We start from the raw sequence: 12,440 nt of genomic DNA, 5'->3' as shown, positions 1-12,440 counted from the left end.
GGTGTGCAGGGGTAGGGAATATGGCTGCAACTCTCTTATAGTCTCCTGATCTGGTGAACTCAGTTGGACCCAAAGCATCTTGCTATAATCTGTACCTTCTGTACTTCAACCAGACCATCTTTCTTGCTAAGAGCTGGTGAGGGAATGAGGATGTGAGAGGTGGGGGTATAGGCTGGAGGAGAAGTGAGCTTAATTCCCTCCTAGTGGGTGGGAAAGGATGATTGAAATTGCTCATTTAGCAAACGATTTAGCCTGCTATAGAAAATCCTATTAAATGACAATTCTTATCTTAGTCCCTGGCTCCTGGGAAGAGCAGCTTTGGGCTTTGTGAAGACCATAGTGCACAGTCTCTTCTGAATCCGGTCAAACAATCATCACCAATAAGACATTAAAAGCCAGAGGCAGGGAAACTTCACCAGGTTTCCATGCCTCTTCCCACCCCTTCACCCTAGTCCCTTACATCATCAGTCAATTATCTGGTTAGCTGAGCCTGTTCTTTGCCCATTGTAATATAAACAGCAAGCATTTCATGGGTCCCCATTAAGCAATGTGATCAGCATCAGTTACCTAATGAGACTCTGGAAGGTCGTGATTTAAAATCCTGTCTTCAGTTGTGATTCGGCTTTGTCTGGAGCCAACGTGATAATTGCAGTGACATCCAAACTAATGGCACTCCAGATGTGGGGCCTTTGCTCCCAGCTTGGGTTTGGCCCCGGGGAAAATTCACCCTCTGCCAAGGGGCTGATCACTGTACTTTGTTCTGAAAAGGAGAGTTTTATATGTTTTACCAGGGCTCAGAGAGTGATGACTAGATCTGCCTTGCTCTGCCCTATAGCCTTAGGGTCTCTGGGCATGTAAGAGGGTGAGACTACAGGAAAGTACAGGGACATAGGAGACTATCAGCTCCTGAGGGCAGGGAGTTTAGTCTGTTTTGTTCTTTGCTGTTTCCATAGAGCCTATAGACTACCCGGCACATAGTAGTGGCTCCATAAATACTTTATGAATGAAGGACTAGAATCCCAGGATGGTCCCTTCAGCCAGCAAGTCCTTCAGTTTGCAAGTTTAGGTATAGTTCCCTGGAAGACAAGGAGAGATTTTTGTATTTAGTGGTGATCTTTCTAGCCTGAAGATTTAGTAATTGCCCCATGTGGGCTGGTAGTCTGAGATGCAAGCATTTGACGTTGACAGTCTGGTGGGTTTCATCTTTCTCTCTAAACTATCCTTACCCCCACCCCCAGACATGCTGGTTAAGGATGTTTTTTTCCAGAGCCACACAGGTGGTTCCTTTTCTTCCTCACCTTTCCTAGCTCCTCCCTTGGATAAGAAGCAACTTAAAGCTACTTGCCAAATCCATTTGTCAATTTTCAGTTATCATTTAGTCTATGTCTCACCATCATTTGACTTAGTTCATGGCACCCTTCTTTTGGAACACTTTCTTCACCTGGCTTCCTGGGCACTAACACGCTCATGGTTTTCCTCCTGCTTTCCTGGCAGATCCTTTCCCTATCTTTATGCCTTCTACAAGTTCAAGTCCCAGGGATATATCTTTTACCCATACTCATTTCTAAGTAATTTTCTCTAGCATCAAGCTTTAAATACTTTCTATACTGATGGCTATATCTCTAGTTTGGACCTCTCTTTTGAACTACAGACTCAGATGTCTAATGCCTACCTGACATTTCCACTTGTATATCTAATAGCAATCTCAAGCTTGGTATGTCCAAAAAAATTTCTTGATTCTTTGACCCTTCTAGCTTGCCATTCCCTGCACAATCCTAGTGGCATCTCCCTTTACCTGGTTGCTCAAGTCAGATACCTAGGGGCCATTCCTGACTCCTCTCTTTCCCTCAGTCCCCACATTCAATCTATCAGTTAGCTCTGTAAGCTATGTTTTCAAACTATGTTCTGCATATGACCACCTCAAATTAACTTTATCATTACCATCCTGGTTCAAGCCATCATCCTCTTTCACCTAGGTTAGTGTAATTACTTCCTAACTGGTCTCCCTACTTCCACCCCTACTCCTTACCTCTTCTATTTTAAACTCAAGAGTCAGAGTAATCTTTTAAGAATATTAAATTACGTCTCCCTTCTGCTCAAAGTTGTCCAGTGAAAAGATGCTCAGCCTTATTATTCATCAGGAAAAATGCAAATTAAAACCACACTGAGGTACCATTATATACCCACCAGAATGCTAAAATTCTGACAACAGTAAGTGTAGGCAAGGATGTGGAACAACTGGAACTCTCATTCACTGCTGGTGGGAATGTAAACTGGGAAATGCCCTTAGGTAAACTGTCACTCTCTACTAAAGTTAAACATATACTATTGTCCAATAATTCCACTCCTAGGTATATACCCAAGATAAATGAGTGCATGTGTGGACAAAAAGACATGTACAAGAATGTTCGTATCAACCTTATTCATAATAGCCCCAAACTGGAAACAACCCAACTGTGCATCAACAGGACAATGGCCAAATAAATTGTGGTATATTCATTCAATGGAATACTACACAGCAGTAAAAAAGAATGAACTACGAATACATGTAAACTGATGTTGAGCTTTTGACAGGAAAAATAAATTTCTGTGGTTTTAAGTCACCAAGGTATAGAAATTTGTTATGGCAGTCATAGGAAACTAATATACTTACTATGGTTTCACTCCTTATGATGGGTATAGAGTTTCAGTTTTACAGGATGAAGAGTTCTGGAGATTGATTGCTCAAAAACAATGTGAATGCACTTAACAATGCTGAAATGTACATTTAAAAATGGTTAAGGTGGTAAATTTTATGTTATGTGTATTTTACCACAATTAAAAAAATCATAAGGTAAGTAAAATACAAAATAAAAATAAATAAAGAAAAAAGGCTGCACATAATCTCATCCCTGCCTACCTCTCCAAGTAGCTTTGTCATTTACGTTGTTCCAGGGTCACTGACCTTGAGCATATCAAATGTGCCCTCATGTCAAGATCTTTGCATTTGCTGATCCCACTGCCTGATAAACTCTTTTCTCTAATATTTCTGCGTGGCTCTCCCCTCACTTCATTCAGGCTCTGTTTTTTGTTTTTTGGTTTTTTTCTGTTGCTCTGCACGGCTTGCAGGATCTTAGTACCCCAAGTAGGGATCGAACCTGGGCCCCCAGCAGTGGAAGTGCAGCGTCCTAACCACTGGACCACCAGGGAATTCCCCAGACTCTGTTTTAATATCACCTTAAGGAAGACTTCCTGGGCCACCACATCTAAAATATGCACCATTCTATTACTGGTTATTCTGTACCTTGTTCTATTTTTCTTCAAAGCACTTTTAAAAAATAAATTTTTAGGGCTTCCCTGGTGGCTCAGTGGTTAAGAATCCGCCTGCCAATGCAGGAGACATGGGTTCGAGCCCTGGCCTGGGAAGATCCCACATGCTGCGGAGCAACTAAGCCCGTGTGCCACAACTACTGAGCCCGCATGCCACAACTACTGAAGCCTGAGCGCCTAGAGCCCGTGCTTTGCAACAAGAGAAGCCACAGTGATAAGCCCACGCACCACAACGAAGAGTAGCCCCCACTCGCCGCAACTAGAGAAAAGCCTGTGTGCAGCAACGAAGACGCAGTGCAGCCAAAAATAAATAAATTTATTTTAAAAAAATTACAAAAAATAAAATTTTAATCTTATAATAGTTTTAGATTTACAGAAAAGTTGCAAAGACAGTACAGAGTTTCTATATACTGCACACCCAGTTTCCCTCCCTGTTAACAACGTCTTACTTTAGTATGGTACATTTGTCACAACTATTGAGCCAATATTGATATATTATTATTAACGAAAGTCCATATTTTATTCAGATTTTCTTAATTTTTGCCTAATGTCCTTTTTCTTTTCCAGGATACTGCAGTCTATTTAGTCATCATGTCTCCTTAGACTCCTCTTGACTATGACACAGTTTCTCAGACTTTCCTTGTTTTTCATGAACTTGACACTTTCAAAGTATTTGTCAGGTGTTTTGTAGAATGTCCCTCAGTAGGGATTTGCCTGAGATTTCTTGTGATTAGATTAGGGTTATGGGTTTTGGGGAGGAAACTGCAAAAGTAAAGTACAATTCTCATTACATCATATCAATCAGAATGACTTATTACTGTTGATGTTATTATTGATCATCTGGCTGAGTTTAAGTTTGCTAGGTTTCTTCACTGTAAAGTTACTCCTCCTCCCTTTCCCTACTGTACTCTTTAGAATGAAGTCACTATGTACAGCCCATACTTAATAAGTGGGGAGTTGTGTTCCACCTCCTTGAAGGTGGGGTATCTACATAAATTATTGGGGATTCTGCAAGAGAGATTTGTCTATTCTCCCATGTTTATTTGTTTATTCAGTCAATTCTTTTAAATCAGTACTCATGTATACTTATTTTTTACTTGGGGTTATAATCCAGTAATACTTTATTTTGTTCCTCAGATTGTTCCAATTTTGGTTACTGGGAGCCCTTTCAAGTTGGCTCTTATGTCCCTTTGATATACTTCCATCATTGTGTTTCTATTTGAGTCCTTCCTTTCTTTCTGGTACTGCAAGATGCTCCAGGCTCATATTGTATATTTCCTGCCCCATCCCTAGAATCAGCCATTTCTCCAAGGAACTCTGGTTTCTTTTATTACAAAGAAGTTTCACTACCTGAAATTATATTATTTCTTAGCTTTCTATTTGTATCTTCCACTAAAATATTAGGTCCTTAAGCAGGACCTTTTTTGTTTCTTCACTGCTATATCTCTATTACCTGCAATAGTATCTGGCACATAGCAGGATGTCAATAAACGTTTAGTGAGTGAATGAATAAATGAGTAAGGCCAAGTAGTATACCTTTTTATACATGTATTCTTTTTTTTTTTAAACTTTTAAAAAAATAAATATATTTATTTTATTTATTTATTTTTGGCTGCATTGGGTCTTCACTGCTGCGTGCGGGCTTTCTCTAGTGTCAGTGAGCGGGGGCTACTCTTTGTTTCGGTGCGCGGGCTTCTCATTTCAGTGGCTTCTCTTGTTGCGGAGCATGGGCTCTAGGCACGCGGGCTTCAGTAGCTGTGGCACGTGGGCTCAGTAGTTGTGGCTTGCGGGCTCTAGAGCGCAGGCTCGGTAGTTGTGGCACACTGGCTTAGTTGCTCTGCAGCATGTGGGATCTTCCCGCACCAGGGCTCGAACCCATGTCCCCTGCATTGGCAGGCGGACTCTTAACCACTGCGCCACCAGGGAGGCCCTATACATGTATTCTTCATGGCGCTTTGACACATAAGAATTTGATTAAAGGATAGATGTGTAAATGGATGGATATATAGATGTATGAATCAAAAAATGAATGAATGAATGACTAAAAAGATGGATAGATTATTGGATGTATGTATGAATCAAGAAAGAGATGGAAGTTGATATTACTACTATGCACTCCAGTTTTTCATGATAGAAACTGGGTGGTGGGGGCCTCATTCTTGATTCCTTTCACACTTTCTTCTCCCACATTCAGTCAACCACTAAGTCCTGCCAATTTTACATCTCAAATACTTCTTAAATCCTTTTCCTGTTTTTTAGTCCAACCGCTATTGCCCTAGAGCAGGCTCTCTTCATCTCTTGCCTGGATGCTGCTATGGCCTCCTAAGTCATCTGCCTTCAGCCTGTTCCTGCCCCCAACACCATCCACTTTCCAGCCAGAGGGCTCATATAAAATACGACTTTGCCCGTGTCACTCCTCTGCTTAAACCTTCAGAGTAAAGTCAAAAATCCTTAGCACCTACAATGACATGAACATTGGCCATCTCTCTAGCCTCTCCTCTGCCGTTCTTTACCTTGCACTGATATGTATGCCTCTGAAATATCAAACTGCTGGTAGTTCCCACCAGGGATCATGCTGCTTCCCTGTTCTGTCCTTTGCTCATACTAGTCCCCCCTGCCTGGAATGCCCTTTCCTCACAATCCATAGCTCAAAATTCTTACCTGTTTCAATGTGGAAAGCATGTAACTTTGTAGTTGTGATTATGCTTATTAGCAGGCCCAAGACTAGAGAGCGAAATTTAAGGAAAGTTGTGCAAGTGAGAGTAAATTGATCTTTAAATTTTGTGCTCTAGGTAGCTCACTCGACTCACCCTGTTCCCTGTCCTCATCTCTTCTCCTAGATTGGGAGCTCCCTGAGGGTAAGAACTTTGTCTTTTATTCCTATAATCCCTAGCACAGTGGCAGGTGCTCAGTAAATGTGGGAAGGAGGAAGGATGAGTTAGAGGTCCACTGCCTGGGCCTTCAAATCCAGACTCTGTCTCTTACTAGTATGGGAATTTGAACAAGTTCCTCTGTGTTCCTCAGTTTCCTTATCTGTTGAAAAGAAATAATAATAATATCTCCACTATAGGATTGTTTTTCCATGTTAAGGGAAATTATCCATTTCACCAAAATTTAAAATTGATTGACCTAAAGTTCTTTACAGTATTCTGTTATGATTTTAAATTTTCTACTATATCTGCCGGTATGTCCCCTTTAAATTTTTTTGATATTGTTTATTTATGCCTTCTCTTTTTCTTGATTGAGCTTATCAAAAGTTTTTATTGATCTTCTATAGTATCTCTATTTCCTAATTTGTTAAAATTTGGCTTTGTCTTGTGATTTCTTCTTCCTACTCTCTTTTGGATTAGTCTGTTCTTTTTTAATTTCTTGAGTTGGATGCTTTTTTCCAGCTTTTGCTTTTTTTATATAAGCATTTAAATCCACACATTTCCCTTTAAGTATCACTTTATCTGCTTCCCACAGCTAATTTTAATGTCTAAATATCTTCATTTTGATTTAATTTTTGTCCCATGAGTCTAGAAGCATTTCCAAATGCATGGGACCCTTGTTATCTTTTTGTTGTTAAGTTCTATTTTGATTAAAGAAAGTGGTTTATTGATTTTTAAAAGTATCTGATGAGATGTACTCTTCTGTCTAGTATGTGATCAGTTTTTTAGATGTTCCATAGGTGCTTGAAAGGATAATCTTTGGCTGCCTCATAGGGTATTGTGAAGATAAATATTAGATAATACCTGTAAAGTCCTTAAAACAATACTTAGCACTTAGATCTCGAGAAGTAGTGGCTCCCATTGTTTTTTTTTTTTAATAAAAAAAAATAAATTTATTCATTTTTTGGCTGTGTTGGGTCTTCATTGCTGTGCACGGGCTTTCTCTAGTTGCAGCAAGTGGGGGCTACTCTTCATTGCGGTGCACGGGCTTCTCATTGTGGTGGCTTCTTTTGTTGTGGAGCACAGGCTCTAGGCACACAGGCTTCAGTAGTTGTGGCGTGGGGGCTCAGTAGTTGTGGCTCGTGGGCTCAGTAGTTGTGGCTTGCAGGCTGTAGAGCGCAGGCTCAGTAGTTGTGGTGCATGGGCTTAATTGCTCCATGGCATGTGGGATCTTCCCGGACCAGGGCTTGAACCCGTGACCCCTGAATTGGCAGGCGGATTCTTAACCACTGCGCCACCAGGGAAGTCCCCCATTGTTGTTTTGTTGTTATTGTTGGTGGGTGACAGTCTTAGCTGTTGCTCTGTGTGTCACTAGGTGCCCTGGGAATTAGGGAAATTGAGCCCTCTCCTGCAAGTCAGTGCTCTACAGTTAAGTATCTGCACTGGCTATAGGGTCGATTAATTTTTGACACACACAGAAAACACCACTCAGCTCATTATAGTAGAAACAGTTCAGAGTTTGAGTCAGACTGACATGCACTGGGGTCCTGGCGTGGCCCCTCCCTAGCTGTGTGACACTTCCCCTCCCCCAAACTCCTCTTTCCTTACTTGGGTATGATCTTGGACTTGCAGGGTTGTTCGGAAGATTAGGTTAAATGCTTTCAGCATAGGGCTGGATAAAAAGTAGACCTTTGATAGTGTTGGTTTCTTTTCCTTTCCTTCTACTGAGCCTGCAAGGAGAGAGAGGAAGGGAAGTTAGAGCTGTAAGGTTACAGCTGTCTCCACTCTCCTTTCCAGGACTTCTTTCCTTAGAAAGCCTAATTTTCATCCATGCAAGGCTGCACTTCTCTGATGCTCCTCCCCAGGGAGCAGCTTGAAACCAGCCTGACTGAGGGAGAGGGAAGAATAAGGGAAGAGGATGTTGACATATGCAAATCAGCACCCAGCCTCCTGCCAAATTAGTGTGACACCTGCTTGGATAGAATTTTCCTTTTATCTCCTATCCGGAGCGGGCCAATTAATTTTTCAGGCTACCAGTTATCCCATAGATGACAGCTCCTCAGACCCTCAGTGAGAGCAGGGTCAACCTCCTTGGCTGCCACACAAATTTGGGATTTGCCTTTGCCCTTTCTAGGGTCCCCAGGTAGGCTGAATATCTCAGGGATATCTCTGTCTTGCCCTCAGCTTTTGCTTCGCTTCGCTCAACACCAACTTTGACCTTTCCTATTTTCTCTCCTTTAAGCCTCAGTCCCAGTGTGCAAAATGGGTTGGTTGGTTTTCCTACTTTTTTTTTTTTTTTTTTTTGGTTTTGAATCCAAGGAAGAGGAGGCACGAAACACATGGAGGGCAGAGCTAAAGGGGGCAGAATAAGGGAAGCCTGGACAGGGGTGTTTCAAAAACAGTCTCAGACAGAGAATTCCCTAGCAGTCCAGTGGTTGGGACTCTGTGCTTTCACTGCTCAGGGCACGGGTTCAATCCCTGGTTGGGGAACTGAGACCGTGCGGCCAAAAAAAAAAAAAGAAACCTCAGACAGAGATAGTCACTTTGCCTCCATTCTCGCCACTGCCTTTAGTTCCTTTGCCTCCTGTCATCCTGTCATTTCATCCCTCCCATTCTAATTCCCACACATAGCTCGGACAACATTCATTTACTCTGCTCCTGCCTTGAGGCTATCAGAGAAAACCACAGAACTGTGCTCGTTGGCTCCAGGGTCTGATATCCAGTTGTGGTCAGGCCTCCAATGTCCCCTGGTTATCTTTTTTGGTTTTTTTTTAAATCTATCTATTTATTTATTTATTTATTGGCTGCATTGGGTCTTTGTTGCTGTGCACAGGCTTTCTCTATTTGCAGTGAGCGGGGGCTACTCTTTGTTGCGGTGCGCGGGCTTCTCATTGTCGTGGCTTCTCTTGTGGAGCACCGGCTCTAGGCGCTCAGGCTTCAGTAGTTGTGGCACGTAGGCTCAGTAGTTGTGGCTTGCGGGCTGTAGAGCGCAGGCTCAGTAGTTGTGGCACATGGGCTTAGTTGCTCCGCGGCGTGTGGGATCTTCCCGGGCCAGGGCACGAACCCGTGTCCCTCGAATTGGCAGGCAGATTCTTAACCACTGCACCACCAGGGAAGCCCCCTTGGTTATCTTTGTAATCATCCCCAGCCCTTGATCTCTTTCATTCTTCTGCTATGGGTATTTGGGCTTGTTTCCAGTTTCAGCTGTTATGAATAAGGTTGCTATGGATATTCTCATACACTTCTTTTTGTGGACATATATTTTTCTTTTTCCTGGGTAAATATCTAGGAGTGGAATTGTAGGTTATAGGGTAGGTGTATACGTGTATGTTTAACTTTATAAGAAAGTGCCAACAACTTTCCAAAATGGTGTACCAGTGGGGCCCTTATTAAAGAGCAAGATCCCTGGGCTCTGTGCTGGACTTACTGAATCAGAATATTCCAGGAATAAAGGAGAGACAGCTGTATTTTTAGAAAGCTCCTTCTGTAATTTTAATGCAGCTAGTTCATTAATTGGCATTTGGAAACCACTGGACAACACTAAGAATCTTTACTTTCTTGTTTTCCATTCCCTCCTCAGTAAGTGTAATTCTGGCTTCCATGTTCACCATGTATCATGCTTGTAAATAATGAAATAGTTGACTAACAGTGATTTAAGAAGTAAGAACATTTATTTATCTCATATAACAAGAAATCCAGAGGTAAGTAGCTTCAGGTTTGGGTAATTTCACCACTCAGTAATACCATCAAGGGTCGAGGCTTTGGAGAGTTCCCTGGTGGTCCAGTGGTTAGGACTCGGTGCTTTCACTGCTGTGGCCCCGGGTTCAATCCCTGGTTGGGGAACTAAGATCACACACACATACACACAGACAGAAAGACACACACACACAAAGATCCCAGCTTTTCTCATTTGCCAGGGTGTTTGTTCCATTCTTGAGCTTGTCCCCCCCATAGTCCTACGACGGCTGCCACAGCTCTGAATAGCATGAGCTCATATACAACTTTCAAGGCGGGAAAGGAAGGGGTTGAAGGTATCTATTGTATTGAAAAGGAAAATCTTTTCCATAAGCTTCCAGGCTTATTTCCAAGTCCCTTTGCCCAGAACTAGGTCACTTGTCTATCCTTGGGTTTAAAGGAGTGGGGGAAGGTGTACTGAGAAATTATCCAGCCTCCCCTGTAGTGGGAGGTAGTCCTTGTAAGTAGGGAAGAAGGGTGGGAAAATAGCTTTGGGGTAAATAATTAACAGTATCTCCCACAAGACCTCACTACAACTGCTCTTTTGGTCACCTTAATTGCTAGATCCAATGACTTCTCTTCAGTTTTCCTTGTACTTGACCTCTCTGTAATGTTCTCCATTGCTGGCTCCCTCTTTCTTGAAGCTCTTCTTTTGTTTTCTGCTACATCTCTCTACATCTCACTTCTCCTTGGACTCCTGTCCATTACCTTTCTCCTCTTTTTGGTTGGCATTACCCTGGGTTTTTAACCAGACCCTGTCTGGATACTTCTGAGCTTCTAAACCAAGCAATCCACCCTAACCATGTGACTAAGACCTAATGAGAGCTGTTTGTGGCCTACCCCTTGAATCTTTGTATTTAGCCATAGGCTTCCTTTCCCCCCTATAATCATGATTCTCCCTCTGCTATCTATCTCTGTCTCTTCTCTCCATTACAGAGCTATTGCTCTTGATAAGGTTCTTACTAGATTTTACTTAAGGACAGAATTTTTTTTTAAAGTTATTTATAACTTCCCACAGGGTAGGTCCTGGAACTGAATGGCCCATTGTTTTCAAACACTCCTGGGATTTTCGAATAGAAGTTGAATTGCTCCACAAAATTAAGACATGATGTATTTGGAGTCCCAGAGTTTAAAAGATCAAGAAGAGAGACACTAGAGTCAGTTGAGAGCTGGGTGATGGAAGAGTTGAGAAGGACCGTCCACTTATGGCTGCACAAGAGAATTTGGATAGACATGTCTAGACCTGACTTTTCAAGTGAAACGATGTAGGTTGTGACCCCTCTCTGTGACTGCACAAATTTTTATGTAAAACTTCTGAAGCTACCATGTAAGTGTTGTGACTTGATTTCAGACAGGCATCAGTGAGGGGGCCAAGGTTTATGAGGCTGGCAGTGTGGACAGCGCCACGTCTGAGTCACACCCAGACTATTGAAGTCTCTCTCTGATCTCTTAGCCTCTGACCTGAAACTGCTTCCAGCCCACCCTCCATGTAGCTGCCAGAAAGATCTAAGACACAAACCTAGGTCATTTCCTTGTGGGATCTTACCCTAACCGGGGATTGAACCCTGTGCCCTGTGCAGTGGGAGCACAGTCTTAACCACTGGACCGCCAGGGAAGTCCGCTTAAATCTTTTTTTTAATTTATTTTTCTTTAATTATTTGGCTGCACCGGGTCTTAATTGCGGCTCGAGGGATCTTCGTTGCTGCTTGTGGGATCTTTAGTGGCGTGCAGAATTTTTAGTTGCGGCATGTGGGATCTTTTAGTTCTGGCACGTGGAATCTTTAGTTGCAGCATGCGAACTCTTAGTTGCGACATGTGGGATCTAGTTCCCAGACCAGGGATTGAACTGGGACCCCTGCATTGGGAGCGTGGAGTCTTAGCCACTGTACTACCAGGGAAGTCCCCTGCTTAAATCTTTTAATGACTCTCTAGTTAGTGTTTTTCAAACCTGGGGCTCATGGATCACTGTAGATGTATTCTCAGGGGTCTTCAGTACCCTTTAAGAAATGTATTATTTGGGACTTCCCTGGTGGTCCAGTGATTGAGAATCCGCCTTCCAATGCAGGGGACGCGGGTTTGATCCCTGGTCCTGGAACTAAGATCCCACGTGCCACGGGCAACTAAGCCCGCGTGCTCTAAAGCTTGCGCACCACAACTAGAGAGCCAGCATGCCCCAACTACTGAGCCCGGTGCTGCAATGAAAGATCCCGCATGCCGCAACGAAGATCCCGCATGCCACAACTGAGACCCGATGCTGCCAAATAAATGAATAAATAAATAAATATTAAAAAAAGAAATGTATTATTTAATTTCAGGATTAATTTTTAAAAATGTAAGCGTAGTCTGTAATACCCAGATGACTACCTTATAGCCAAACACTTTGAGATTTTAGTGTTGGTTTGCACTTGTATTTATTGATTGGGTTGGTGAGAAGTGATCTTCTGAAATGCCAGCATTTAATTTTTTAAAAATTTAATTAATTAATTAATTTGCATTGGGTCTTCGTTGCTGTGTGCAGGCTTTCTC

At 42.5% G+C, this 12,440-nt stretch overlaps 1 protein-coding gene across 3 annotated transcripts in view; it reads left to right on the top strand.

The window, feature by feature from the left end:
* Positions 1–12,440, top strand: part of SIL1 (SIL1 nucleotide exchange factor) — a 308,254-nt gene that overhangs the window by 27,972 nt on the left and 267,842 nt on the right. The window contains exon 1 of one of the 3 annotated variants that reach the window (XM_036846349.1): positions 6,130–6,167. The exons of the other annotated variants lie outside the window; for them this stretch is intronic. The gene's annotated coding sequence lies outside the window, so the exon portion shown is untranslated. Of the gene's footprint in view, positions 1–6,129; positions 6,168–12,440 lie in introns of those variants that run through there. 3 annotated transcript variants of the gene reach the window in all.

This window comes from Balaenoptera musculus, chromosome 3 (genome assembly GCF_009873245.2).
Source record: "Balaenoptera musculus isolate JJ_BM4_2016_0621 chromosome 3, mBalMus1.pri.v3, whole genome shotgun sequence".
NCBI lineage: Eukaryota > Metazoa > Chordata > Mammalia > Artiodactyla > Balaenopteridae > Balaenoptera > Balaenoptera musculus.
The sequence above is the reverse complement of the archived record's forward strand: the minus strand, read 5'-3'. Positions and strand labels throughout refer to the sequence as shown.